The sequence below is a fragment of the Camelus ferus genome, chromosome 5 (assembly GCF_009834535.1).
Source record: "Camelus ferus isolate YT-003-E chromosome 5, BCGSAC_Cfer_1.0, whole genome shotgun sequence".
NCBI classification, from domain to species: Eukaryota; Metazoa; Chordata; class Mammalia; order Artiodactyla; family Camelidae; genus Camelus; species Camelus ferus.
Window position 1 is genome coordinate 25136258 of NC_045700.1, and position 24227 is coordinate 25160484.

Below are 24227 nucleotides of genomic sequence, written 5' to 3' on the forward strand. Positions count from 1 at the left end.
GAAATCTCATATTCAGAACAGATTAAAGTGGAATTCACTCACTGAAGTCACGTCCGGAGCCCTAGCATCTCATACATGTGCCTCTCTCACCCCTACCTCCTGGGAGGATTCTAAGACATATTAAAAGAACACAAAGTTTTCCTTAGGACTATGTCTTGAAAACACCAATAACTTCTCCAATTGTGGAGGACAGACTCTAAAGTGAACCCCACAATAACCCCACTCACTAATTTGACTAAGAACCCAGTTCAACCTATAACACCTTCTTATGTGTGAACCTTTGCTGTAATCCCCTTTGAAAGTAGGTGAGAATTTTAACCTGATTCTAACCAGTGGAATATGGCAAAGATGATGGGAGTCACTTCCATGACTGCACAACATTTTACAATAACCTGCCTGTCTTGCTAGCAGACTGGCTTTAGAGACTTTCTTGTTGTCTTTGAAATAGCAAGTGGTCATGTTAGGAGGTCCACATGACAAGGAGCTGAGAAAGCCCTCCAGCCCATAACCAACAAGAGGTTACTGCCCTCAGGCTTACAGTCACAGAAAGATGAATTCTGCTACCAACCTGGGTGAACTTGGAATTGAACTCTTCCCCAGTCGAGCCTTTAAATGAAAATCAGCCCTTGCCAACACCTTGATTGTGACCTTGCAAAAGACTCAACCAAGACATGCCCTGATTTCTAACCCATAGGAGCTGTGAGGTAATAAATACAGGGTTGTTTTAAGTCACTAAGGTTGTGGTAACTTGTTACATCGTATTGAAAACTAACCCCCCATCATCTGTGAATGGCTTTGTGAACAGGCTGTGGGTAGAGAGGGGAGGAATTTTGATAAGCATGGTGGAAAATGCCTGGACAGCCTAGAATAGATCATTGGCAGATATTTGGCCAACGTCATTAAAGAGACTGTCAGTGAGGGCTCATAATGAAGGGAGGAGCATGTTACTGAAAGTTGGAGGAAGAAGGGTCCTTATTATCTACTGGAAGAAAGCACAGCAAAACTGTCTCCTACAGGTACATGGAAAGCAAACCTTAGACACGATGAATTTGTTCACATAGCTGACTTCCAAGCATAGTGTGGTGAAGGTACTGCCTCGTTTACTTTTGCTGATTGTAGTAAAATGTGAAAAGAGAGAGACACACTGAGGAAGGAACCACTAAAAGAATCAACATTAAGAGATTTACCGTCAAGAAAGCTTGCCCTAGAGAAAAACTCGAAGATGTGACTCTATAACCTTTTAATTAAGCCTCAGAAAATAAAAGGTTAGGGTATTCAGTCACAAAAGGGGGCCTTTCAAGAGATTAGCAATGTGCCTCACAGATCCTCCCAATTAAACCATAAAGATTCTACTAAGTTAAGTGTGCTGTCCCTTGGCCATTTTAGCAGGACACCAAGGTAGAAAAGGGATTATCACCAAAAAAATCTGTGAGCCTGGTTTTTGTCTTATGACATGAACCCCATTAAAATTCACAGGAGACCCAGAAAACACTTGAGTTAATAGTTTCAATGAAGAAGTCACTACCAGATGGACTAAAAAGGACAGAGAGTACAATGTGAAAGGAGGCTGTCAGACCCCCACAAATTCTACTGGCAGGAAGTCCTGATAAAATTACTCAGCTGTAAACCTATGCCACCTTTCATGAAAAAGGAAGATTGACTCAAAAAGCTGAACCATGAGCCAGGGATGGAGCCTACAGACACAAAGAATTATTCTCAGTCCTTGAAACTGAATCAAGAAACTCCCAACATTTGCCTGGCTAGATTTCAGGAGTTCCATGGAGCAGTGACTCTTTTTTATCTTCCATTTCCCCCCTTTTTGAACTGGAATGTTTATAAATGTTATTTTTGTCCCACCATTTTATATTGAGTTTGTTAAAGGCAGATAACTTGCGTCTTTAGTGTCACAGGGTTGCAGACGGACAGGAATGCCTCAAGAGTTAGCTGTTCACAACAGATTCTACCCAGAAACCTCACTCTTACCTAGACCTGATTGAAATGATGGGATTTTGCATTTTGAGCTGATGCTGTAACGGGGTGAGACCCTTGGGAACTTTGGAAGAGGTGATTTTATTTTGCATGTTGCAGGGGCATGAATCATTGATGGCCAGATGGTGGACTGTGGTAGACAGAAGCTAAAATGACACTAGAGAGCCCCACTTTCAAGCCCCTGTGTAATCCCTTCCCCTAGACTGTGGGGGGAACCTCTACCTTGCTTCTAACCATAGAATATGGACAAAGCGATGATGGGTATTCCTCCAAAGATTATGGTACTTTATATAAGAATCAACTTGCTAAAAATCTGTAAACAGCCTGAATCATCTTGTAAATGGACCTGTCCCCAGGCAAACCTCCAGATAAGAAACGTTTGTTAATCTTTCTTGTGTCCTCTTACCCACATGTGGACATTTGTCTTTAGGACCCAGAAATTGTAAACTTTTGAAATTAGGAATTATGGTTGTCATGTCTATTACCCCCTGGCATTTGGGGGCGGGTAGTGGAACACAACTGAATGATGAAAAAAATTAGGGTTAATTTGTTCAAAGCCCCAAACCTTTCTTCCCCAGCAATGTCAGCAAGTTGGCTCATTTTTAGGCTTATAAGATGGATACCCTCAGTCCAGGTATAAAATGAGATAAAATGATGTTGAGCAGAAGATAAGGGATTGTTTCTTCTCTTAGTTTATTTTCATCAGCAAAGAATCATTTTCCAGAATCCCATAAAATAATCTCTCCACATATCTCATTGGCCAGTCCTGGATCACATGCCCACCACACAACAATTCATTGGCACGCAGATTCACAGGACGACCACAGCTTGCTAAGAACAATCATGATTCTCTTGAGTTGCTGGGGAAGAGATGGTGGACAAAGTTGAACAAAACTGGCATCTGCCAACATGGGGGAAAAGGTGAATTGTCTGCTTTCTTAGATTAATAATAGTATTTTCTTCAAGAAATTAACATGACTTTACAAATACCTGTATTACAAAATGACAGTAAAATCCATAAAATTAACTTAGCACCTCCCATAGGTAGTACTCTGGGAGCTGGGGTTATAAGAGTGAAAAAAAGATAAAATTTGTTGTACTTTAAATAATGTCACATGTTAATGGTGCAAAAAGATAGAATTTATAAAGATCACATTTATAAATGACTTGGCGAGGGTGCTGGAGGGCTGGTTTATGTAGGCAGGCCATGTGTATATCCATGACAGAACTGCCAGTGATACAAACTGACTTAAATTCACATTCATCTAAATAAAAAGAGATATACCCCATTTTGCCTCTGTGGCCAATTCCCTCATTGCGTTTAAGCAGGGCCACTGTATAGGGCTGCAGTGTCTGTGTACTGTACAACTCCAGGGGGAGCCAGACACAGATGATGGTATGAACAGTTGCAGCATGGAGTCCCTGAAATCATCCTTCTACCTCAGATCCCTGCTCTAGCTATGGTCTTATCTCTCTGTTCCCCGCACCCCTCACTGAAAAACTAGACTAATTTTCTGCCCTAGTTGTTTCTTCATTTTATTCTGTTTATTTCTAAAGCCACTGCAATCTGGCTTTCACTCTACCACCCCTGCAAGATCAACAATGACATCTTCTTCCAAAACCAAAAGACCCTTTTTGGTCCTTATGTTGTTTGACATTTTGACAGCATTGGATTCTCTTTCTTGAAATAGTCTCATCCCATCTCACATTCTCCCCAGCTCCTTCAAATTCTCTGGCTCTTACTTCTCAGCCTTTCAGAGGATTTCTTGCAATTCTGTGATGCTCTGTGATCTGCCCTGGGCTCCCTTCTCTATCCACCCATGTGATCCATGCAGACTTGGCTAATCAAAATTTTGTTGGCCATTTTTCACTGGTACTTAAAAAGTTATTCATGTATTTTGGTTATTTTAATGCCTTTAAACCAAGGTGGGTTAATTTTGGACTTTAACATTGATATTTTTGAAATGAGATGTTTAGACTGATATATAGGTAGATAAATAGATAAAGATCGATCTATCTAAATTAACTCTATGCAACAATTAAGGACTATCTTAGACCTTAGACACTATGATCTGGCACCTACCTGACACTGATTATTTGCTCAGTAAGTAACTGCTGAGTAGATTAATGAGTACAATTTTTAGGGAAGATTATAGAAAATATAAAACCATGATCACCAACTGTAAACTACAGATGTATAGTGGTAAAATATGAAATGTAACTCAATGACTTATTCTCCCCCTCAAAATATTTACTTAAGTGCCTATTTTGTGTAAACAGTCTGGTACTTTGGAAGACTATAATTTTACATCTAAAATGAGATGGATTATTTATTCTTTTAGTCTTGAGGTTAAAGGTCAAGCACTTTTTATGTTCTGTGGCATGTCCTTGGTCACAGTTACAAGAAGATGCACACAAAAGTGAATAGAGCAGGGAGATTTGATTATCTGGACATTTGGATATAAGATGCAATAGCAAAAGATACCAAATTATTTTAGGGTAAACTTTGATTATTTAGTTCATGATTTATGAGCAAGAAAGACATCTCAACTTTACTGAAATATCAAAGGAAATATGAAGCTGAAGAAATTACATTCTTGTATTTTTGAGCATAAAGAGAAAGAAAAATGATTCAGACTTCTAAACTTCCAGCTAAGCTTCCCAAGGGTCAGTTAGACATTTTTATTAAATGGAAAAAAACACACAATATAATACATCCATTATTCTTTCATTTTGCAAAATGTCAAACTCCATGTGATCCTTTTAATTTCTATGGGTGTTCTAAACAGATTCTATCTAGAGATGGAGCTAATACACAGCTTGGCAAGTATAGATCAGAACGTGTATAAAAAGCCATCATGACTTACACACACACTTACACACTCACACACACTGCAGCATCAGAAACCCTCGTATCTGACAGTCACAATCAAGTGAAAGCTTTCTTTCTTTTGAATTTGCCATATCTAATGTACCTGTTTTTTGGCCAATTTTGTCCCATGAACATGATTTTTATGTCTAAAGGACATGGACTCTCAATGTGTCTGTGCTACTCTTTCACCTCCTGGAGCTGAGAAAAGGTCATGAGCAGTTCACTACCTCTTCCTTGAGTAGCCAAACTGGTGTTCTTTTCTGAAGTCGTTCATGGGAGTCAGACAACGCAACAACCAGACTGGATAACTTCATCTGAAGCGTGCAGCTTCCTTTCATCCCCTTGCTGCCTGCCCTAGGCTCAAAGTCATTTATTTATGTTCATCCGAATATTTGAGATCTTAAACAATTCTTTGAAGCAGTGAATAGACTGATCAAACGTATGTGTTTAAAAGTGAATAAACTTTATTCCACCTCTGCAGAAGGGAAAGCTAATGACTTAAACATGGAAAAGCAGGGTTTTTTCTTCCTTGCTTATCAAAAACCACAAGGACTTCCTGTTTCATCACTCTTTAAGTCTACCTATCGTGGTCTAAAGGTGAAATGCCTGAATATTAAGCCATAATCAATCATTGTACACACACTAATTACTTTCTGTCCTCCCCTTTCCTTGTCATCATGGTCCAAAGCCGGTTTTTGAGCCTGAGTACATTCATCTGAGCTGTTAGCTGCCACGCTCCACTGCATCCTCCTATGATCTGCCTGGTCCAGACCCCTGGAGAAAATTTGTGCATGCATACTGTATGTGAACTTTAGATAAATAAATAAACACGCGAACCAGCTTCCAGATAATTGAAAGCGAATGAAGGAGGGAGCAAAAAGAAAACAATTTCTCTGGGGATAAGCGGCTAAGGTGGCAGGTATGATTAAAATCCATATGATTTATGGGTAGGTGGATTACTAACATGACAACCCTGTTAGTGTTTGTTTGTTTTGGTGCATTTGACAATAAAGTTTTGTTGTTGTTGTTGCGCTTGCTGTGGGTTTTGCTCAGGAGTTAGCCACTCAGGAATTCCTAGTGCCTGACTGAGCAGTAATTTAGCAAGCTCTCTTGTGCTCTTTTCCTGTCAGCATTAACATGTCAATTCATTTTAATAGTCTGGGCATGCTCAGTGGGCAGGCATTTTCTCAGTAGGCATCCCAGGAGCCCACCCCGTGGTGCAGAAATGTGTTATAGCTTGTCTCAGACCTCGGAGACTTCAGCAGGTTTATTTTCATTATGGCCAAGTATATTTATTAAAACAAAGCCAAAATAATATATAAAATCAAGACCTTAACAAATGAAATAGGTTATATGTATTTGATTGGTAATTTAAGCTCCTTCAAAGATCAGGTTGGACAATCTTTCTTTATACAAAATTTCTTACATGGTAGAGCTTTTGAAAAAACCGTGTGCTGTCACTACCTCTGGTTTTTGGAAGTTAAATGATATTCTGTCACAATGGGAATTTTCTGTAATCATGATTAATAGTTGAAGTGGCTTTTATATTAAACGAGAATTTGGCTACTATCTTTCTCGTTAAAGTGTTTTCAAATGGATTTTTATCTAATGTTCTGTCCACAAATAAGTGGATGAAGGAATGTAGAAATAAGTACATAAGTACATAAATAAATTTACAACACACGCACACACTACTCAAATCAAACTACCAATTAGAAGTCTTAGTTTTCATAAATCTGCCTCTCAATTGTCAACTAGGTCTCAATTTAAATAGAATTTTCAGAAGTGTTAGCAAATACCTTGTCAGACAGAAAGGAAGTGAAAGAATAAAAGAAAAAGGAGAAACCTAATTCTACAACGCCCACAAAATTTGAGAAGAGTTGGCAATTTATGCTGTTTATACGAATTACTGCTTTAAAAAAGCAAGCTTTTGAGGGCACACTTTAAAGAAGCTAAAAAATTCAATGTGTTGTAATGTTGACAGAATTCTTAAACTGCTGAACAATTCTGTAAGATCAAGAGTAAAGAAAAAAGTTGGGAGAAAGATATCAGGATAGAGAATTATATCAACTGTTTCTTTGCTCCATTTCAGTTTTTTTCTCTTCCATCCCTTCTTTCTTGACCAGGAATGACAAGCTTTTTCTATGTGATTTTGTAAGGGAAGTGAGTTGATGGCATACGACTCGTATGGTTTCCCTGTAGTACAGGTGGGAGGAACGGTCTGGCATTTGTGCATCATTACACTACAGAACGGAATTCTGGTTAGAATCTGGAGTTCAACAGAAAGATGGTATACCTCAGGTGCACCCTTGTCTCCTACTGAACAGTCTCTAAAATGACAGTGTTGTGAATTATTTTGCATATAGATAATTTTAGAAATTCCCGACAAAAACTTTTAGAATTCTCTACAGTGTCAGAGTTTCCATTTTTACCTCCTTTCAGTTTTAACCATGGATACTGACTAGTTACGCGTTAGCAAGAATTCCCTTAAGGTTTCAAATCTTCAGTGATTGGAAATATAAACCTGGGATATTTAAGCAGTGATAACTCAATCCTAAGCACTCGTGATAATATTTTAGCTGATACCATCCTTCATAGGAAGTACAATGCTTTTGAAAGTCCAAAAATACTCACTGGACTCAGGAAGTAGCTGCTCATAGCTGCTTATTCAGGTCAGGGGAAATGTTTTCCATACCCTGCATCTACAGGCAAAGTGGACAGATAGGGGACAACAGGAAGGGATAAAGGGACTATAGGATGGGTGTGAAGGCAAAGGTCAGAAAGGATGGAGCGGCTCTCCTTCCTGATGCCTTCCTATACTTCCTGTGGCTTTTCCATCACTCTGCCTGGTTCAGACCCCTCTGGAGTCTTCTACTGCCCTCCTCTCAGCCTGCACACAAGGGCATCTTTGGGTGTGCATCTGCCTCTGTAGTACATGCACACTCACCTTAAGGAGATTAGAGAAAAGAAAACTGAAGGAGCAAAAGATATTTATCTTCTGATTCTTAAATCACACCCACCCTTTATGACGCCTCTAAAGTTTGCATACTGGGAAAAACTTGACTAGCGTTTTGTCTTTTTGCCAAGATGAAAAATGACAACTTTTGCCCTAAAATAGTGAATATACTTTAACTCACAAGAACTTTGTTCACGTAAAATAGAGTAGAAAAAGCCCTTCATCAATAAATGCTTTCTGGTTTTCAGTGAGAAGTACTCTATTTTCATGATTCAGTCTTCTTAGACATTCATTTATGTTACTATGAAAAAAATAAAATTATAATTTTAATAAAACAAACTAGAGAATATATTCTGCCTGTCACCTTCTCTCTGTGTTCAGTGTTCAGTGGATTACCTGGTAGCAATAAATTCCCTGGCTTGTATTTTAACTCCAATATAGCGCTTCCAATTTTTTTAAACAAAATTTTTGCAAATATATAATTTACATCATCTATGATTGATAGTGTTTATTAATAAAACTCCAAATCTCTGTCTCTCACTCTCTCTCATTCTCTCTTACATACCCATAACTTCCCTCTCCCTCCAACGCGCACACACACACACACACACACACTCTTCTTCAGGGTTCATTCCAATTTAATAAGGATTATTTTCACAGCATTCCAGACATAATGTTCCAAATTATTATTCTATAATCCTTGTTCCTCTGCTGCAGATAAAAGGAGGATACATTCAAAGAACCATTGCTTGGAAGTCTCTTTTACTTAAATGTTAAAACAATCAAATAAAAGAATTAGCTGTGAAATATACAAGAAGGTTCCATGGGATTTGGAATGACTCTTTCTAACATTCAAAGCGTTTACATATGTTGTGTGTGACTAGAATAATGGAAGTGGTAGAGAATACCGTATTTTAATCAATTTTCAGAATTATTTCGAAAAGGACTTTAACTTTAGAACTAATAAAAATGTTGCACATAAATGTCCAATAGCTAAAATATACTACCTCATCATTTGCTTTTTATGGACGTAGGGGTGGGAATAGTAAAATTATTATTTCCTTTAAATATCTTTGTCAATTTCTTTTAATCTTAGGATTTATGGCTTCCTTTTTACAGTGAATCTACCTTTCAAAGAATTACTTATTCTTTGAAAACTTTACAAAGGCATCCTACATGATTTATTTGCATATTATTTACACTAAATGCGTAAATCATATACTAATGACAGTCACATCTTTGTAGTTCTTTTTTAAATATGGATGAAATATGAGTTTTCTTCCTAGGTACAAAGCGTCATTAAGGGCTCAGGTGGTTAAAATCAACATGAAAAATACATGCTGCATTTTCTCCCCTTAAATGTAATAATGTAATCAGATTTCAAGTCATCTTACCTACCTCACTTACAGCTTTATGGAGATTAATTAGTTTTTAGACCCCAGTCACATGATCTTTTCTGACTGTCATTTAGCTGGCTGCCTAGAACCTGTAAACTGTCTCCTGCCCCAAAGGACAGATTAAATTTTAGTATTGTTTGTCTTCTTCTTGGATTTAAAGGTTGATTTTTAAAGTTATGTCTTCTTTTATTTTGTTGTTAATTGGAAATTTATTGTAACCTTGTTTGGGGGGACGATAAATATTTAAATAATTATAAATACTAGGTAAAGCAAAATGTTCTCCCTATTTGATATAAAGACTGTTGTTATACTGACACCTAGAAACTAGCATTTTATTATTTATGATACAGATGTTACAAGGATTCAGAGGAGTTTTCTAAACTAACCTCCACCTCATGGGAAGTTACTCAGGTGCTCCAAGTTAAGGACACTGGTAGTTGGTCCCAAAACAGTTTTCTAAGGTCAAAATGATGGTAATTTTTTTAATTACTTGGAAATTTATTTTTAAAAAGTATAATTTGCCCCAGTGGAAAAATTTGTTTAAAAAAAACACACGAATGCAGAAAACAAGATTTAGTACAACAAAAACTTAATAGTGATGCATTTGTTACTGCTTAATAATGTATTTCTATGATTACTCTTATCATTCATTACTCTGTTGCTGGCTGAGCTGAGGATTAAAATGGAAAGATCACAGCCTTCATTTTTGTTATTTAGCTGTGGATTCTCAATCGGAAAAAAAGAAAAGAAGAAAACGTTGATAAAGTACTTCAATCTCCTTTACAATATGTGATTAAAGAAAGAAAAGAAACCTTGTCTGCTACAGTTGTTAAAACATTGATATTTCTAGCTGGGGTCCTAATTAAGGTGTAATGAGAGACTTGAAGTGCAGTGAATTCCCTTCATTCACGTCACTAAACCAGTGAACCACAACTACACGTGGAGTTTCAGGGAGAAATAGGACCAGGTGAATTAGTTACCCTCTAACTCCTGAGCAGTTGGTTCAGAACTAGAGCCACTGGGGCGTAGGTGCGTGGGGAATGTGCGACTGTCTGGCTGCTATTTGACTGCAGATTTCCTTTCATGGATACAAAACAATAAACAGTCACTCCGCTTAGGAGAGAACTTGATTCCACAAACACATGGAATTTCCTGGCTCTTGAATGAAGACGCTCCAGGATTTTCACTGCTCAGGTGTTACTGGATGCACTGCAGATTCGGGAACCGAAATTGTCTCTTTCCCTCGCCTGTGGAGTTGGATCATTGCCTTTGGCACTAACCCCAGACTCCTGCGAATGATGAAGACATCCCTCCGTGCCTACGTGGAAAATAGCACCAACACGGATGCCATTAGGAACATTCAACTGCGTGTGTGCTGAGAAAATTGTGTCATCCATACCTTGCATGAAGAGGGAGGACTGAGACCGCCAGGATAGGCTGAAGCCTGTTCCCTTGAATGGATTTACTGGGTTAATCAGAATCTCTTTAAGGACACTGAATACAGTGTTTTCTAGGTTTTTTTTTCTTTCCAACACACGATTCATCCACTTGTGTTTCTCATGACTGACTTTGGCAATGAGAAATTAATCACTCCACTCTATGCCTACCTCCAAAGATTCTTTAAATAATTAGAACAGAGATAAATTATGTGAAAGAATCTCAATATTCATCCTGGAGCATTTGTGTAAATAATAGATGTGATAAGCTTTATATTCATTTTCTTCATAATGACCTTCGGAGAGTGAATTCCATTTCAAAATCCCAATTTGTAAATAACAAGAAGATGGGCAACAGGATAATCAAAACCTTCTATAGGTTCATTGGTCTCATCAACCTCTCTATTATTCTTAGGAAATGTGTTACTATGTTTGGGTTCTTTACCAGGAAGCATTGGTTTCATAACCTATGACGTTCTTTTGGCCCTATACAAAGATTTTGTGCATTCCATTATCCTATGTTTAGTTAAAATAATAGAAAAAAGTAGCCTCCCATTGCCAGGTAAACATAACACAGCTAATCAGTTGTCCCCCCCAGTCTTATAACTTCAGAGTTAAAATTGCATAGTTACATTCTTTATTAGCACCTGTGAGCTGCCCCTCTCCCCTTCTCCCACAAAAGAGGCCTATTTCAGCAGGGTAGACAGTAAGCACCTCCCCACAACCCACAATCCATAGAAATGATTATAAATAAACAAATGCCTGAATATATTCATTTCTATCACCAGTAGGCAGCATTCCAAGCCAGGCATGTTGATCCTGGGTTTCTGTTCCATTGATAAAAGGGGATATGCCATTTTTGTTCCAGCCCAGAGCCGTCCAATGTGCTCTTGTAAGGCAAGTTTCCATGTTGAGTGAATGAGGATCATTGTTTCCTACATAATGAGCCTGCCTCTCCTTTGGCTCTCAGTGAAAGGCTGCCACCACACTGGCTAAGAAATAGCCCTGTTTAACCGCCAAGTGTCTGCTGAACACAGTATGGTAATGGGAATGATTTTCTTATCCATCATTACATGACTGGCACGTGAATAATTTTGCCCACCAGGTCATCATGTCACATCATCCATGGTGACTAGCTTGATCAAATGTAAAACCTGTATTACTCCACCAAAATGATCATTTTTTTATAAGAAAAATAAGAAAATGTCTTTATTTCTACTCCCCCCACCTCCATATATTGAAGATGTTGATTTCAGAGATGAATGGTTAAGAAAAGTCAATAAAGTACATTGACTGAATTCATATTATAATTTAAAATATGTATGTTTTCAAGGGGTGCATATGTTTTATACCTGTTTCTGGCTGGCATAGCCAAACTAAGGATCTAGACATTAATACTAGATCCAGTTCACTAATATTTATTGCTCTAAATCCAATCTATATTAGTATGTCAGCCCTGAATCAAAGCAGAAGACAGCAGTATTTATGATTATTAGTACAATATTGAATCATCCTGAACCAATTACTGATCCAATTACTGTGTCATTATTATCTTTTGAATAGGGCTTGATTTGTCTGTGATAAATATGATGCAATTAAACCACCTTTTTACATAATAAAACACTGCAGGTGTTTATTCTTAAGAGTTCAAAGATACCAACAACCAATAGATTTAATTTAAAAAATCCTTGTTTTAAGTGTGAATTTCATTAAATTTTTCTAACTTTAATGTACATTTAAATTGTATCTTATTGTAAGATACAATTGTGTAATCTTTTGTTCGACCATTATTTAGAAACTGTACTGCCAGACCAAGCAAAATTAATGTGGTTGCTTAATATCCTGATTAAAAATATCATTTATTTAAGACAAATAACATTATCTGAATTACTAAAGTTTAGTAATAGATATATTACTAAAAGAGATTGATAACAGCAACAGTATATATGCAATTTTAAAACTTTTTCACTGCACATTTAAATATCCTATTATTTGAATGACCCACACTTCAATCTGAATATTAATTCTAAAAATATTCATATAAAAGACAAATATCATTAAATGGAAAACAATATTTAACATTTGAATATTTAACTGTACTTCAATAAAAAAAATTTTTTTTTTAAGTTTGAGTATTGAAGATACCTAAGAAATTACCTTAGTCCTTGGTGTATTTCTTCTCCTTACTCTCTCTAGCCCCAAATTTAAAGTCAACATTTATAATTAGAGGAGTGAGAAAAAGATCAATATCTGGGTTATAATTTGGGGGGATTTTACCAAGATATCTTGATTACTATAATAACCAGTCTGATCATTATTATATTTTAAAGCACTAAAATTCAAGCTAAATTGGAGGATGTTTTTGTGGAAATGAACAATATTGATTACCAATTTTCAAGGCTTTAACATAAGTCAAACAATTTCATGACCTTATAAAAAAAAAAGTGGTATTAAAAATAATGGATTCAGAAACAAAACCACCTTGACGGATTCAATTTTTGCCCAATGGGCCTATTATACTAATTCTATCCTGCATTTTTCTTGATACCTTTTGGGGAAAGAGAATTTGATATAAATTTTAATCTAGCTATCAGGACTGTTTAAGTAATATCACTCAGCAATGAAGCAGTGGTTAGCCACCAACACTTTTTATAATGTTCCTCTAGATGTGATCATGTAACAGAGCATGTGTCAGCATTTACTGACTGCGTTATTGCAATCAACCAAGGATTTCAAAGCGGCTGATAGCATATAGCTTTTATTATGCACCTTGCTGTTGGCCTGTCTAGGTAATGACAGAAAGTTTGTTTTTGCTTTGAGGCTGTAATTATACAAATTACAGTTTTTGTCCTCTTTCATCCTCTCTGTCTCTCTGTCTCTCCTTTTCTTCCTCTCTCTGTTTTTTCATGAATAGTTCTAAATAGGAGGGAGTTCCCATTTTTATTGCCAGCATTTCAATAATTGTAGATGTGCTCTTGTAGAAATCAATTGATAATTCTGAACACCTACCATCAATATCCAATTTTCTCCATATTTTTAAAAGGGAAGAATAAACTCAAATCCATTCCAAGTAGATTAACAAAAATGCACTTGTTTTTTTGTTTTTTTATTTTTCCTATCCACATTGTATACAGGGGAGGGTAAGAGTCTATTGTGCCTCACATAAAGGACTATTAAAAATTAAAATGAACATTTTCATTGGTGTGGACTAAAATTTACTTCTATAACCACAGAAATTCAATATAAATTAAGAGTTTGTGAAAAATTGAAAACGGGTACTAGGTTCCAGACGATATTTAATTTAACCTAAGTGTTAAAATAAAAGCAATAACACTGAGAATAAATTAATGAACTACAATTAATTATATTTACAATAAGTGGTTTGGGTTTGAAACACCTACTCTCTGCACTGATAAAATAAAACCTACATCCTGCAGAAGCTAAAGTAAGTTAAATGAAGATGCTTTTAACAGGGTTATTACTTAAGCAATGACAGGTTTACAGATTTTAGCACCACTGGGTTTTCACAGGAGCTACAGCAAGTGCTAAAATAACACACACCTTCAGGTTCATTAAATTCACCAGTGTGATGAAATAACTGATATTTTGCTATATTACTACAGTCTCTCAAAGAACCATCTATAAATAAGATACACTAATAACAACTGTTTGTGCTGGTAAAATAATGAAATAATTCTTCCAAGGTTTATCTGCAAGGGAAAAATAGTGTTTAAGCAATCCCGTTAGCCGAGTTGTATCTAGTAATTTTGATTTCTTTGGAGTCACATATTTATTTATTTACCTAAAATAGGTATGTTCTGTGAAAGGTTTTGCCATGGGACTGCACTCAGAAGGAAACTTGTAAAACGGTGGTGTGCATTAAGAGGAAATAAACTGAATCTCACCCCCAAATATTTACTTTATTGTCTGATGTTTACTAGGATATTTATGGAGGCTGTTTTACTTAAAAAACTTATAAAATTCCAACAATGGCCAGAAACAGCAGCATCTCAGATAGATCCTTTTACTGTAGTCTGTTGTGAGATGAGCTGAAAGCATAAATAGTGGGTTTCAAATAAATCAATGGAGGCTGGCCTTTGGAGACCTGGAAGACATATGGGCCGTAATAGACTATCTCAGGTTGTCTCATGAGTGATTCCATCTGGATGAAGCCTTGGTGTTATTCACAGCCTACTTCTCCCCTAAAACACCTTCAATCTTATCCCCAGCCTCCATCTCGAATGTCAGACCACCTGGGATACGCAGCTGTCAGGCTGAAAGGGGAGCTGCCTGGGACTGGCCCCGGCCCGCTCGTCAGGGAGATCCTGTCACTAGCCAGCAGGCAATGCTAGGTGCACAGGGGTGACAGCACTGCCGAAAGCAGAGGACACGCCCGGCTCGTGATCGGAGATTTTAAGGAAAAAAAAAAATAAAGAACTTAGTGGAAACTGTGGCTGTCTCTACAGTAGAGCTACTTGCATATGATAGCCTCTCCTCAAGATAGTTTCTTCTTTCTTGTCAACAGTCACGTAGAGATCCGTATATTTTGATTATAAATAAATCAAAATGTCTAATATTCACAAGTAAACATCTTCATACTTCATATCATTCTCAAGTATTTTTTGCCATGTGTTCTCTTAGATTGGTATTCATATTTTCCGTTATTAAACAAATTCAGCTTGATCAGCACATGCCTTGAGAGAATCCTTTCTTTATTGTAACTGTGCTGGTTTGTCTCTTTTCTTTCCTCCTCTGCCTCCTTATTCCCTCAGTACCTGCTGAGGTTTGTGGCTCTCACAGGCTAAGAGACAGCAGCGCCCTGTACAGGTGGCCATTTTTGTTGAGGAGTGACTAGAAAGAATCCAGTCAATTTAGTATTTAGTGTTCCCTTCTTCCCTGTCCAGAGTCCTCCCTTTAAGAAATTAGCAAACACAAAATTCCTTTTGCAGCTTCAGTAAATGCACTCTTCCTCTTTGGGGATTGAATTATATTTCTGTGATTCTGATTTTTCTTTTTTCTTTTTTTGCAAGAGTATGGAGGGTCTCTTAAGCCCACTGAAAATAGTCCGCATTAATCACAAAGGAGGCTTTCTACAAGAGGGCAGATGCCATATCTAGCTTATTTGCTTGTATTTCTAAGTTTCAGCAATGGTTCTTGGCACCCCAGAATATTTATCCAATGAATGGATCAATTTGTATCTTCCTATTTTCTGACAAAAGAGAAATTGTTTTCATGGATAATCAAGATCCAATGTGAGATGAAGTTTTATTTACCTTAAAACGTCCCTCTCCTAAATTTCTTTCCTGTCCACACTTGTTACAACCCTTTTACTTCTTATTTAGCTCCTTTCTTAATATCAACCTGTACTTATTGTGAGTTTTTTTTTTTTTTTTTTGACTCCTTTTTCTAACCCCTCATATGTTGTATCCAGCTTTAAGATAGGCTCTGACAGTTAAATAAGTAATTTGTGGGTTGGTTTCTGGTTTTATGAAAAAATAATCATAATTTTTCCAGGGAGGCAGCATAGCATAATGGTTAACAGCATGGATTCTGGAGTCAGGTGGAGGGAATTTTAAACTCAGCCCAGCAACGAACAGCCCACACGATCCTGGGAGGTCTGCAGTATGTGCTTAGGTTCTCCCCACTGAGGACATGACACACTCTGCCTTGGTGGATAGTAGAAGAATTAATTGTGACAAGTGTATGAAACACTTGTCACCTAGTGCAGTGCTGCCATTGAAAGCCTGATATTTGCCCTTCAGTGTTGACTTGCTGTGTAAAGTAAATATTAGCATCCCCATTTCACTCGTAGGAAACTAAGCCATGAAAGAGTTATTCATTTGATGTCACACTGATGGTGAGATGGGGTTTGAATCAATGTTAATCTGATTCTAGCATCTTTATATTTTTCTGCAAGTTGCTTAGAAGGCAACTTTCAGGCCTCTTTGTAACTTCACACTCAGTCTACATAGTCAGGAAGGCTACTGGCTCCCTCTTTAAAACAGATCCAGAATCTGACCACTTGTCTCTCCCTCCACCAATACCACCTCGGACTCAGCCTCCGTCATCTCTTGCCTGGAATTCTCTGTTGACCTCTTAATAGGTCTCCCTCATTCTGTGTCTTGCACCTTCACTTCTGAACATAGTCACCCAAGTGATCTTTGGAAAGTGTAAAACCTATCATGCTGTTGTTCTGTTGAAAACCCTACACTGAAACCCCATTTCACTGAGCCTAAGAACCAATATCCTTGCACATAAAGGGTTGGCAACTATGGTCAGCACACCAAATCTGCCCACCGCTATATTTTAATAACCCATGAGCTAAGGATGGTATTACATTTTTAAATAGTTAAAATACATACTTTACAGTATATGTGAAAACTATATGAAATTTAACTTTTAATGTTCATAAATAAAGTTAGTTGGAACAAAGCCACTTACATTTACTTATATATTGCCTAAGGCTGCTTTGGTGTTACACAGACAGGGATGAGTTGTTGGTGACAAGGATCGTAAGTTGCAAAGCCTAAAATGCTTTCTGCTGGACTCTTTACAGAAATGTTGGCTGACCTAAAAAATCTGGCCCCAGTTATTTCCATGACCACATATACTACCCCTCCAGGCACGATGTTTTTGCTGCACTGGCATTCCTGTTTGTGCCTTAGGACCTTTGCACTAGCTGTTTCTTCTTCCAAGAATACCCTTCCCCTAAATCACCATTTGGCTAATTTTCTTTATCTCTTTCAGATGTCACCTGCCTCATGAGGCGATCCCCCACTGAGCACTTTACTTATTACTGAAATATACACCTTACACCTTAGAGTCTCGTTCCCCTCCCCCCACCTAACTTGCTCTGTTTCTTCTTTTTTAGTGCTTACAAACTTCTAACAGGCCATGTAATTTCTTACTTATCATGTTTTGTTTTGTTTTTTTATTCTCTCTCTCCTTACTAGACTAGAAGCCCCACGCGAGCAGAGATGTCTGTCTTCCTTGTTCAGTGGTACACCTCAAGTGCCTGGAATATTGCCTCAAAAGCACGCATACTCAGTAAGTAACTGTTGACTTTTGAATGTGATATTATAGTGCCTCTTACTAAGCAAAGTATTTTTTTCAATTTTTTAAAAATTGAAATATAGTTGATTTACAATATTGTTAGTTTCTGGTGTACAGCATAGGGATTCAGTTATACATAGATATATTATTTTTCATATTCTTTTTCATTATAGATTATTACAAGACATTGAATAGAGTTCCCTGTGCTATACAGTAGGACACTTTTGTTTATCTGTTTTATATATAGTAGTTTGTATCTGCTAATCCCAAACTCCTAATTTATCCCTCCCCCCTTTCCCCATTGGTAACCATAAATTTGTTTTCTATGTCGGTGAGTGTTCCTGTTTTATAAATAAGTTCATTTGCATCATTTTTTTTAGATTCCACATATAAATGATAATATATGATATTTGTCTTTCTCTGTCTTACTTCACTTAGTATGATAATCTCTAGGTCCATCCATGTTTCTGCAAATGGCATTATTTCAATCTTTTTTATGGCTGAGTAGTATCCCATTGTATATATGTGTGTGTGTGTGTATGTATATATACATACACATACATATATTTATATACCACATCTTCTTTATTCATTCATCCGTCCATGGAAATGTGCTGGCAATTGTAAATACTGCTGCTATGAACATCAGGGTGCATTTATCTTTTTGAATTAAAGTTTTCTCCAGATTTATGCCCAGAAGTAGCACTGCTGGATCATATGGTAAGTCGATTTTTAGTTTTTTAAGGAATCATACTGTTTTCCATAGTGGCTACATCAAATTATAGTCAGCGTACCATCAGTGTAGGAGCGTTCTTTTTGTCCACAACTTCTCCAGAGTTTATTGTTTGTGGACGATTTTAATGATGGCCTTTCTGACTGGTGTGAGTTGCTACCTCATTGTAGTTTTGATTTGCATTTGTTTAATAATTAGCAATGTTGAGCATCTTTTCGTGTGCCTGTTGACCATCTGAATGTCTTCTTTGAGGAAATGTCTATTTAGGTCTTCTGACTATTTTTCGATTGGTTGTTTGTTTTTCTGTTATTGAGTTGTATGAGCTGTTTGTATATTCTGGAAATTAGGCCCTTGTCAGTTGCATCTTTTGCAAATATTTTCTCCCAGTCTGTAGGTTGTCTTTTCATTTTGCTGATGGTTTCCTTTGCAGTGAAAAAGCTTATAAGTTTGATTAGGTCCCATTTGTTTATTTTTGCTTTTATTTCTATTGCCTTGGGAGACTGACCTAGGAAAACATTGCTATGAGTTATGTTAAAGAATGTTTTGCCTGTGTTCTCTCCTGGGAGATTTGTGGTTCCTGTCTCATGTTTAAGTCTTTAAGCCATTTTGAGTTTATTTTTGTGTATGGTGTGAGGGAGTATTGTAACTTCACTGATTTTCATGCAGCTGTCCAGCTTTTGCAATACCACTTGCTGGAGAGACTTTCTCCATTGTATATTCTTGCCTCCTTTGTCCAAAATTAATTGACCATAGGTGTATGGGTTTATTTCTGGACTTTCTATTCTGTTCCATAAATCTGTGTGTCTGTATTTATGCCAATAAACCATGCTGTTTTGATTACTATAACTTTGTAGTATAGTGTGAAGGCTGGGAGTGTTATACCTCCAGCATTGTTCTCTTCTCTCAGTATTGCTTTGGGAATTCTGTGTCTTTTGTGATTCCATAAATATTTTAGGATTACTTTGTCTAGCTCTGTGAAAAATGTCATGGGTATTTGATAGGGATCACATTAAATCTTTAGCTTGCTTTGAATAGCATGGCCATTTTAATAATATTAATTCTTCCAATTCAACAGCATAGGATATATTTCTATTTCTTTAAATTACCTTCAGTTTCCTTTGTCAATGTCTTATAGTTTTCAGTGTATAAGTCTTTCATCTCCTTGGTCAGGTTTATTCCAAAGCATTTTTTGATACAATTTTAAAGGGGACTTTTTACTTCCCTTTTCTGGTTTTTCATTGTTAGTATAAAGACATGCAACAGATTTCTGTATGTTAATCTTGTATCCTGCTACCTTGCTGAATTCATTTATCAGTTCTAGTAGTTTTTGCGTGGAATCTTTAGAATTTTCTATCTATAGTATCATACCATCTACACGGAGTAACAATTTTACCTCTTCCATTCCAGTTTGGATTTCTTTTATTTATTTTTCTTGTCTGATTGCTGTGGTTAGGACTTCTAATACTATGTCAAACAGAAGTGGTGAGAGTGGCATCCTTGCCTTGTTCTAGATTTTAGTGGGGAGATCTTCAACTTTTCCCTGTTGAGTATTATGTTGGCTGTGGGTTTGTAATAAATAGGTTTTATTATCTTGAGATATGTTCCCTCTATACCCACTTTAGTAAGAGGTTTGTTTTTTTTTATCATGAATGTATATTAAATGTTATTAAATGCTTTTTATGCAGCTACTGAGATGATCATATGATTTTTGTCTCTTCCTTTGAAGTGAAAAAGCTTGTAATAGTTACTTTAATGTCTCTTATGTTGGAAATAAGATTGTCTAAACAATTTAAATAATAGAAGTATCTCTTTATAAGGAATAACATTAAAAACAAATTATCCATATATATTTTTGAATAGTATTATAGATACTCATGTTAAAAAATGATAAGTAATGGCAAATAATGTAAGATTGATTTTAAATAAAACTTTATAAGGTACTTTGAGAAAAAGAATATTTTTTTCTCTTCCAAAATAATATTTCCTTCATTACTTATATAAAGTCTTAAAATTTCAGTTTAATTTTAACCTAATTGATTTTTTAAAATTAATTCAATGTAACATGAAGTAAGATTTTAAGTAAAAATCTTAGCTTCTTTCTATAAATTTAATTCAATTGACCAATTTTCATTGAATACTGCCATATATGGTCCAAAATGAGCAGAAAATTCACATGTACCTATAGTTAAAAAGACTGATCAAAGCATAAAGAAACATGTTTTATGTAAGAACTTGAACAATTTTTTTTAATAAAAAGTCTGAGGACAGAAAACACAAATTATGTTAATTAAATTATTTGCTAAAATGTTAAAAGCAGAAAATGATAGCTATGGCATTCCAACAATTGAAGAAGCATTTTAACCTCCTTTCTGCCCACGTATAATAGAATGAGATTTTATATTCAAAATGGTATCTCTAAGAAATATTTAAATCCTTTAAGTCCATTTAAGTCATCTCATTACACTGTATCTTTAGTATTTTAGTGAATTGTATTTCATTCTCCTCATTTGAAAGTTAGCCATCTACTTCAGAATAAATACAAATGTTTTAGACAGAATCACCACTAATGTAAGTAAAATAGAGGAGATATTCATATTATACTGATCTTATCAAGCATTTGCCACTTATTTGGGGGTTGGTAATAGTCTATTCTTGCTGCCATTCCAGTAGGCCACCATGAATGATCAAATTACCTGCAAACAATTAACTGAAACATTCTACCCACACAGGATAAAAATAGGGGATGGAGAAGGAAGGGAGTTACCCATTTAGTAAACTGGACAGGGATTCGAATCTTGAAGAAATGGGTCCAAATGGCTAAATACTGTAGTTAGTGTACATTTAACTTCAGACACTAGTTATAATTTGAGTTGACGTAATATGCTGCCCTAGATCATTGATCTTCTAGTTGATGCTAAAAAATGTCACCTGAAATTTATTTCAGTTTATAGACAAGTTGCTGCAGGTCCCCTACCTCTAAAGAAAGCAAAGAGTTGCCCCCAAAAGTTGGAAAGCTGACTCATTCTGTACTTAAAGATTCTTAAAGCAGGTTTTAAGAAAACAGATGTTAAGAAATAATGCTTATGGAAATAAATAAAAGAAAAATGGCAGAAAAAAATGTTGATCTTGTTTAGTGGTTCTAGATATTTTTTATATGGATGATGTGGAAAAGACCATGACCCTGTATCTCTAAGTGATAATCAAAACCTGCAGCACTGTGTATGTACAAGAAATGATTCAGTTCCAGCAATACAATTTCATAGGTGATCATTATATGCCAAGAGAGATAGAACACCTAAAGCTAGCATAAGTCTGGGGAAACTTGAGTCATGAGATAGACAGTGGGAAGTGAAAAAGGTGGAGGGGAAAGAATGAAGCAAGAGACTCTGTGGAAGTTTATCCCCAAAGCCTTGCACAGGGGAGTCTCAACTTTGGACCCTACAGGGAGTTACAAGGGAAGATGTGGGAAATCAAGCCAGTATTGCAGTTGTCACAAGTTAGAGATTCTCTATGGCTTGTGATGCTTGAGGGAGGGTAACCAGATCACAGTCATATCAATCCAGTGGTTACCATCAACTTCTACTTCCCCAAAATGTACTCAACTATAAAATACTACTTTTTAATATCATTTTTAAACAACAGCTATACTTAGTAATTTTAGTCTTTGTTTCAGGAATTTATTGTAGATTTGTAAGGAAATTTAACTCAGTAGTAGAGTTCTATTACAATTAAGATTTTGCTGTTAACAAAGGTCTTCTTTGGGAATGGACCTCTTGGTGGATGGATCTCAGGAAATGTTTTTATGTAACATGCTGAGCTATTTTGTCTATGGAGTGTGGGATTGAGTTAAAGAGAATGAAATTATTCTCCTTGACTATTTCTGTGCTGGCTTATCACATTCTCCTCAATGCTTAGGGTAAAGTATTTTCTAGAAAGAGAAATTTGTCTAGTTTTGTAAGCTAAGACTTGCTTTGACACTGGTTGCCTTTTAAGTAAGTGAGACTGATGTCAATTTTCCACGCCTTCTTAACACACACTTGGGTACGTCTTTCTCCTGTCATTCTCCACCTCAGTGGAGTCCTTGAGATTCCCTAAAGCAGGCCGGTAGGATGGGAGTTACAGCAAGCAGGCAGTTGTTTTTCAAGCTCTGGTGAAAAGAGTGATTAGTGGAGAATGGAAGTTATCTTCTAACTCTCGAAGACTAGGTATTTTGTGGGAGCTACTCTGACCACAATCCTTACTATCTCCAAATAGATTACAGGGAACAATTTAGAAATGAAACAATTCAATAGTATTTCATTAAATGTTTTATGTGTTTGTCTGTTAATCTGTTTCTAGTCAATACAATGCAATATCCCATTTAAAATATTTCGTCCCTGAACTATTTTTTTTTTTCGCTTTGCTTTCAGTGTCATTTCATTTCCTTTTATTTGGCAGAATTCTGTAAGAACTCAGTCACCCTCCTCCACCCTCCCTTCCTGGGAGGCATCTGGTGTAAGCTGCTTCTAACATACATAGAAGAATGTAAATGATAGAATGATAAAATTGTTGTATAGTAGAAAAATTCAGGACAAATTCAGGAAACATGCAAATTAAGTGACAATCCAAAATTTTCAAAAAAAATCAGAAATAAGCTATTGGTAAAATCACAGTATATCTGTGTTTTGATGACTTTAGTCTTTAGCTGTCTTAAATTTTCATTTTACTGAAGCTTCATATTCTATTCTAATCTGCTTCTAAATAATCTTGGTATTTTTCAAGTTAAAAATATTCTTGCCTTCTACTTTATTATTGTAGATATTTTATTCAATGATATTGTAATTAATGCCTTAATTTGGTGTTCTCTGTAATTCCTGTTACCTAATTATAAACGGTATAGAATATTATTTGTATTTATATTACAAAGTACAAGTTAGTCCAGAGAAAACACACCCTTGCATTCTTGCACTGAGCTAGTCAAACACTTGGTAAGCATTTCCATTTCGAAGAACAAAAACAGATTATTAATGGTAAGGATGTGAGATACACACACAAACACACACACACTTAGGAATAGCGTTTCCATATCTAGGATGACATTTGCATTTGAGAAGTCTTTTGGAAATGTTTTAAAAAATATCTTCTTTAGAAACTAACTAGTCTTTATTCAATCAGTGTCACATACTGGATATGATGGAGTTATCATAGCAAATTTATAACCAGCTTCTCAGGTCCTAAAGAGTCAGAACTTTACATGACAAGCCAAAATGGATTGTATTGAGAGAGAACTTGAAGCCAAGATTTACAATAGATTTCATAATTCTCTGCCCTCAGTAGGTATGCATTTTTTAACACACTCAAATCATAAAAATGGTAAAGATAACATAAATAATGTATTATGTATGATATAGTGTAGTATAGTATTTAAACAATGCATATAAAGTACTTAATATTATGTTTAGCTCATCATAAGTGTTCAATAAATAGTGGTAATAATGATTGTAATTTATTGTAATTATTATCTCATGGAGTCAGACATTAATTCATGAGAAACTAATAGTTAAAATAATTTATAGTAATAAAAATCAGTAACTAATGTACAAGTAGAATAAATATAATGGATATAAAAGATTGGGATCTATTTAATTAATATATACTGCAACAGATATTTTATTCTAATTTTCTTATGATAGAGATCAACCTCAATAGAAAGTTATGACCATTAATATAGCAACTTATCAGTAATACTTAGGTGAAAAGATAAGACCTGTGGGTTAATGTTCTGATCTTGATTTCAAAAATCCATTAAATC

At 35.9% G+C, this 24227-nt stretch overlaps 1 long non-coding RNA gene across 1 annotated transcript in view; it reads left to right on the top strand.

Moving 5' to 3' along the window:
* LOC106730492 overlaps positions 1 to 24227 on the top strand; it is a 654858-nt gene that overhangs the window by 586023 nt on the left and 44608 nt on the right. Inside the window, exon 19 of the long non-coding RNA XR_004319837.1 lies at positions 17604 to 17697. This is a non-coding gene — a long non-coding RNA (uncharacterized LOC106730492). The remainder of the gene's footprint in view (positions 1 to 17603; positions 17698 to 24227) is intronic.